The following is a 7,336-nucleotide window of genomic DNA, read 5'->3' on the forward strand; positions in this document are numbered from 1 at the left end:
AACTACAACTCACAAATGTCAAGGTTTATTTTTCCAAACTCCACCAGTGTTCACATTGGGGCATATTGAGTATTCATTTCAAGTTTGGTCCAGATCCATCATTGTTTGAGTCCACCGTGCTCTCTGGATGTAGGTGAACTACAACTCCAAACTCAAGGTCAATGCCCACCAAACACTTCCAGTGTTTTCTGTTGGCCATGGTAGTTTTGTGTGCCAAGTTTGGTTCAATTCCATCGTTGCTGGAGTTCAGAATGCTCTTTGATTGTAGGTGAACTATAAATTCCAGCAACTACAACTCCCAAATGACAAACTTAATCAATCAATCAATCTGAACCCCCCCCCCCCCCCCACCCCACCACTATTCAAATTTGGGTATACTGGGTATTTGTGCCAAATTTGGTCCAGTCAATGGAAATACATCCTGCTTATCAGATAATACATTACAATTAATAACAGGAGCAAAACTACAGTTATGAAGTAGCAAAATACAGGGTTAGTCAAAATGAATAGGCCAAACATACATACAATTAATTTTCTTATTGGCCTATTCATTTTGACTAACCCTGTAATTGTATGGTTGGGGGTCACCACAACATGAGGAAATGTATTAAGGGGTCGCGGCATTAGGAAGGTTGAGAAACACTGGCTAGGTAGCTTGGGCCCGAACTGTTTAAGGCTTTATAGGTCAACGCCAGCACCTTGAATTGAGCCCGGTAGCAAATTGGCAGCCAGTGGAGCTGGCGCAACAGCGGGGTTGTGTGCTCCCTGCGTTCCGCTCCTGTTAGAATCATGGCTGCCGTACGTTGGACTAATTGAAGCTTCCGGGCTGTCTTCAAGGGCAACCCCACGTAGAGAGCGTTGCAGTAGTCTAGACGGGATGTAACCAGAGCGTGGACTACCGTGGCCAAGTCGGACTTCCCAAGGTACAGGTGCAGCTGGCGCACAAGCTTTAACTGTGCAAATGCTCCCCTGGTCACCGCCGAAACCTGGGGTTCCAGGCTCAGCGATGAGTCCAGGGTCACTCCCTGCGTCTTCAGGGGGAGTGTGACCCCGTCCAACACAGGCTGTAACCCTATGCCCTGTTCGGCCTTGCGACTAACCAGGAGTATCTCTGTCTTGTCTGGATTCAGTTTCAATTTGTTGTCCCTCATCCAGTCCGTCACAGCGGCCAAGCACTGGTTCAGGACCTGGACAGCCTCCTTAGTAGCGGGTGGGAAGGAGTGTCAGAGTTGGACATCATCTGCGTACAGATGGCACTGCACCCCGAAACTCCGGATGATCTCTCCCAGCGGCTTCATGTAGATCAGTGGTTCTCAACCTTTCTAATGCTGCGACCCCTTAATACAGTTTTTCATGTTGTGGTGACCCCCAACCATAATATTATTTTTGTTGCTACTTCACAACTACAATTTTGCTACTGTTATGAATCATAATGTAAATATCTGATATGCAGCATGTATTTTCATTCACTGGACCAAATTTGGCACAAATACGTGATATGCCCCAATTTGAATACTGGTGGGGTTGGTAGGGGATTGATGTTGTCATTTCGGAGTTGTAGTTGCTGGGATTTATAGTTTATCTACAATTAAAGAGCATTATGAACTCCAAAAATGGAATTGAACCACTCTTGCCACACAGAACTCCCTTGACCAACAGAAAATACTGGAAGGGTTTGGTGGGCATTGATCTTGAGGTTTGGAGTTGTAGTTCACCTACATCCAAAGAGCACTGTGGACTCAAACAATGATGGATCTGGACCAAACTTGGCACAAGCACTCAATGTTCCCAAATGTGTACACTGGTGGAGTTTGGGGAAAAAAGATTCTTGACATTTCGGAGTTGTAGTTGCTGGGATTTATAGTCCACAAAGAGCATTCTGAACTCCACCAACAATCCAGAGAGCACTATGGACTCACACAAGGATGGATCTGGACCAAACTTGCCATGAATACTCAACATGTCCAGTGTGAATGAACACTGGTGGAGTTTGGGGAAAATAGACCTTGGATTTAAGAGTTTTAGTTGCTGGGATTTATAGTTCACCTACAATAAAAGATCATTCTGTTCCCCACCAATGATAGAATTGGGCCAAACTTCCCACATGGAACCCCTATGACCAACAGAAAGTACTACATTTTTGGATGGTCTTTGGTGACCCCTCTGAAACCCCTTCGTGACCCCCCCAGGGGTCCTGACCCCCAGGTTGAGAACCACTGATGTAGATGTTAAACAACATGGGAGACAATATTGAGCCCTGATTTCCGATTTCCCCTCCCTCATTTCTCCCTGGTGATCCCAGTATCCCAAAGGAAAGTCTAGTTTTCCCTAAGGGCAATGCTCACTCTCCTGTTGATACCAACGGGCTTGTCACTTACTTGGATGCCAAATGGGGGCTTCCTCTTTCTCCGGAAGCAAAGCTATTCTCAAGGAAAGAAAGAAAAGAATGAAGAGATAAGTCCACCTTCACCATACCAGAAATAAAACTATATTGAACCAAACTAAAAGCAGATGCATGTGTGTTGCATATAGATACCAGCGGAGGTACCCAGTGTTGCCTGGGTTTGCATTTTGTAATGGTATTTACTAGTAAACTAATGGTTCATGTCTTTTGTATTGCCGAAGGCTTTCATGGCTGGAATCACTGGGTTCTTGTAGGTTTTTCAGGCTATATGGCCATGTTCTAGACCTCACAACCTCTGAGGATGCTTGCCATAGATGCAGGTGAAATGTCAGGAGAGAATGCTTCTAGAACAGTGCTTCTCAACCTGGGGAGTTAAAGTTTCTGGGAGTTAAAGTTTCTGGGATTTATAGTTCGCCTACAATCAAAGAGCATTCTGAACTCCACCAACAATGGAAAGGAACCAAACTCGGCACACAGAACTCCCCTGACCAACAGAAAATACTGGAAGGGTTTTGTGGGCATTGACCTTGAGTTTTGGAGTTGTAGTTCACCTACATCCAGAGAGCACTGTGGACTCAAACAATGATAGATCTGGATCAAACTTGGCACGAATACTCAATATGTTCAAATATGAACACTAATGGAGTTTGGGGGAAAATAGACCTTGATATTTGAGAGTTGTAATTGCTGGGATTTATAGTTCACCTACAACCAAAGCACATTCTGAACCAAACCTCACCAATGAGAGATTTGGGCCAAACTATTTTCTGATGGTCTTTGGTGACCCTTCTGACACCCCCTTGTGACCCCCCGAGGGGTCCCGACCCCTAGGTTGAGAAACACTGTTCTAAACCTCACAACCTCTGAGGATGCTTGCCATAGATGCAGGTGAAATGCCAGGAGAGAATGCTTCTAGAACAGTGTTTCTCAACCCGGGGGGTCGGGACCCCGGGGGGGGGGGTTGCGAGAGGGTGTCCGAGGGGTTGCCAAAGACCATCAGAAAACACAGTATTTTCTCTTGGTCATCTGGGTCACGTGTGGAAAGTTAGGTCCAATTCTATTGTTGGTGGGGTTCAGAATGCTCTTTGATTGTAGGTGAACTATAAATCCCAGCAACTACAACTCCCAAATGTCAAGGTCTATTTCCCCCAAACTCCAGTAGTGTTCACATTTGGGCATATTGAGTATTTGTGCCAAATTTGCTCCTGATCCATTTTTGTTTAAATCCACAGATGTAAGTGAACTACAACTCCCAAACTCAAGATCCTTGCCCACCAAATCCTGCTAGTGTTTTATGTTGGTCATGGGAGCCCTGTGTGCCAAGATTAGCTCAGTTCCATCACTGGTGGAGATCAGAATGCTCTTTGGTTGTAGGTGAACTATAAATCCCAGCAACTACAACTCCCAAATGTCAAGGTCTATTTCACCAAACTCCAGTAGTGTTCACATTTGGGCATATTGAGTATTTGTGCCAAATTTGCTCCTGATCCATCATTGTTTAAATCCACAGATGTAGGTGAACTACAACTCCCAAACTCAAGATCCATGCCCACCAAATCCTGCTAGTGTTTTATATTGGTCATGGGAGCCCTGTGTGCCAAGATTAGCTCAGTTCCATCATTGGTGGAGATCAGAATGCTCTTTGATTGTAGGTGAACTATAAATCCCAGCAACTACAACTCCCAAATGTCAAGGTCTATTTCACCAAACTCCAGTAGTGTTCACATTTGGGCATATTGAGTATTTGTGCCAAATTTGCTCCTGATCCATCATTGTTTAAATCCACAGATGTAGGTGAACTACAACTCCCAAACTCAAGATCCATGCCCACCAAACCCTGCTGGTGTTTTATATTGGTCATGGGAGCCCTGTGTGCCAAGATTAGCTCAGTTCCATCATTGGTGGAGATCAGAATGCTCTTTGATTGTAGATGAACTATAAATCCCCGCAAGTACAACTCTCAAATGATAAAACCAGTCCCTCGTCCAACCCCACTAGTATCCAAATTTGGGCATATTGGGTATTTGTGCCAAATTTGGTCCAGTGAATGAAAATACATCCTGCATATTGGATATTAACATTACGATTCATAACAGTAGCAAAATTACATTTATGAAGTAACAATGAAAATAATGTTATGGTTGGGGGTCACCACAACATGAGGAACTGTATTAAGGGGTCGCGGCATTAGGAAGGTTGAGAACCACTGGTGTAGAACATGACCATGTAGCCCAAAAAACCTACAACAACCCGGTTAATGTTGTGTTTATAGGGGTAGTTCTATCCTCAAACAAAAACACAAAGCAGTACTTTCTCTGTATTGTCGAAGGCTTTCATGGCTGGAATCACTAGGTTCTTGTGGGTTTTTTCGGGCTATAGAGCCATGTTCTAGAGGCATTCTCTCCTGACGTTTCGCCTGCATCTATGGCAAGCATCCTCAGAGGTTGAGAAGGTCTGTTGGAAGTAGGAAAAATGGGTTTATATATCTGTGGAATGGCTGGGGTGGGGCAAGGAGCTCTTCCCTGCTGCAGTTAGGTGTGAATGTTTAGCTGATCACCTTCATTAGCATTTGAAGGCCTGCCTGAGCCTGGGAAAATCTGTTGCTGGGAGGTGTTAATCTGTGCCTGGTTTTTTCCTTTCTGTTGTTTTGCTGTTGTGATTTTAGAGTTTTTTAATACTGGTAGCCAGATTTTTTTTCATTTTCATAGTTTCCTCCTTTTTGTGGAAATTGTCCACCTGCTTCTTGTGAATTTCAATGGCTTCCCTGTGTAGTCTGACATGGTGGTTGTTGGTGTGGTCCAGCACTTCTGTGTTCTCAAATAATATGCTGTGTCCTCAGGTGCTCTGCTTTGGCTGACTTCTCTGGTTGAAGTAGTCTGCAGTGCCTTATTAAAAAACTCTAAAATTATAACATTTTGTAATTATTTTGTAATTATTTTGTAATTATTTTGTAATTATTTTGTAATTATTTTCGTATGTCTGGTGCATTGTATATTATATTATATTATATTATATTATTATATTATATATTATATTACTATATTATTATATTATAATTGTATATTATAATGTAATATAATATAATAATATATAATATATAATATAATATATAATGATATTATATTATATTATATTATATTATATTATATTATATTATATTATATTATATTATATATATTATATTATTATAATAATATATAATATAATATATAATAATATAATATTATAATATAATATAATATACAACAATATAATATACAATAATATAATATTATAATATTATAATATAATATAATATACAACAATATAATATAATAATATAATAATATATAATATAATATATAATAATATAATATTATAATATAATATAATATACAACAATATAATATAATAATATAATTATAATATAATATAATATAATATAATATACAATAATATAATATACAATATAATATACAATAATATAATATTACAATATTATAATATAATATAATATACAACAATATAATATAATAATATAATAATATATAATATAATATACAACAATATAATATAATAATATAATTATAATATAATATAATATAATATAATATAATATAATACAATATAATATAATATAATATAGTTGTTGTTTGTTTTATCACACCAACAGTCAACAACAGAGGGAGAGGGAAGCTTCAGAAGTTCCCCTCTTGTCCCATTTGGAGAGTTTTTTAGCATATTGTGCAATCGCGTCCGCCATTAACGAATCAATTCGTAATTTACGAAATTTCGGAAATTTCAAAATTTTGAAATCTTAAATTTCGGAAGTCCTCAGAATTTCGAAACGCTAGCGCACCCTAGAAACGAAACGAGTTTACAACCAATTTTTTTCTTGATCGCCCAAGCCTAATATAGAGCATTAAAGTTCTTGTAATAGAGAACTTTATTTACTTTATTTTCCAGGTCACCAGACTGGGCCACAGCAATGCATGGCAGGGGACGGCTAGTAATCTATATACAGGGTTAGTCAAAATGCATAGGCCAATAAGCCATTCAATTGAATGGCTTATTGGCCTATGCATTTTGACTAACCCTGTACATTAAAATGTAATGCTTGGCACTTACTTGGATCCCAAACGGTGGCTTCCTCTTTCTCCAGGAATGAAGCTATTCCCAAGGGAAGAAAGAAAAGAATTAAGTGACGAGTCCACCTTAACCCTACCAGAAAGAAAACTTGATTTAAACATAGGCATTATTATTATTATTGTGTGGCGTTTTGTGTATTTTAAATCGGTTTTAATGTTTTTCATTGTTTTAATTGTGTTGTTTTTATCATTCCTTGATGCTTTTTATGTCTTCTAGAAAGACATAAAAAGAATAATAATAATAATAATAATAATCAAAAACTCGAAAACCACTGGACGAATTTGGCCACAAGACACCTGAGAAAAATGTATAATATCACAAAGGACGACCACCTCACCCGCCTCATAGGAAACCTGCTACAAAACAGGAGCTTTTTTGTTGAGTTCCAGGGCCATAGAAGCAGATGGAGGAAACAGAAGAACGGCCTGCCTCAGGGGAGCGTGCTTGCTCCATCCATGTTCAACATCTACACAAATGACCAGCCACTGCCAGAAGGGACAGAGAGCTTCATCTATGCTGATGATTGTGCCATCACTGCTCAAGCAGGGAGCTTTGAGATGGTTGAACAGAAGCTCTCCCAAGCTCTAGGTGCTCTTACTGCCTATTACAGGGAAAACCAGCTGACCCCTAATCCATCAAAAACACAGACATGCGCCTTTCACCTTAAGAACAGACAAGCATCCCGAGCTCTGAGGATTATTACCTGGGAAGGAATCCCACTGGAGCATTGCAGCGCACCCAATTACCTGGGAGTCACTCTGGACCGTGCTCTGACCTACAAGAAGCACTGCCTGAACATCAAGC

The sequence above is a fragment of the Anolis sagrei genome, chromosome Y (genome assembly GCF_037176765.1).
Source record: "Anolis sagrei isolate rAnoSag1 chromosome Y, rAnoSag1.mat, whole genome shotgun sequence".
NCBI classification, from domain to species: Eukaryota; Metazoa; Chordata; class Lepidosauria; order Squamata; family Dactyloidae; genus Anolis; species Anolis sagrei.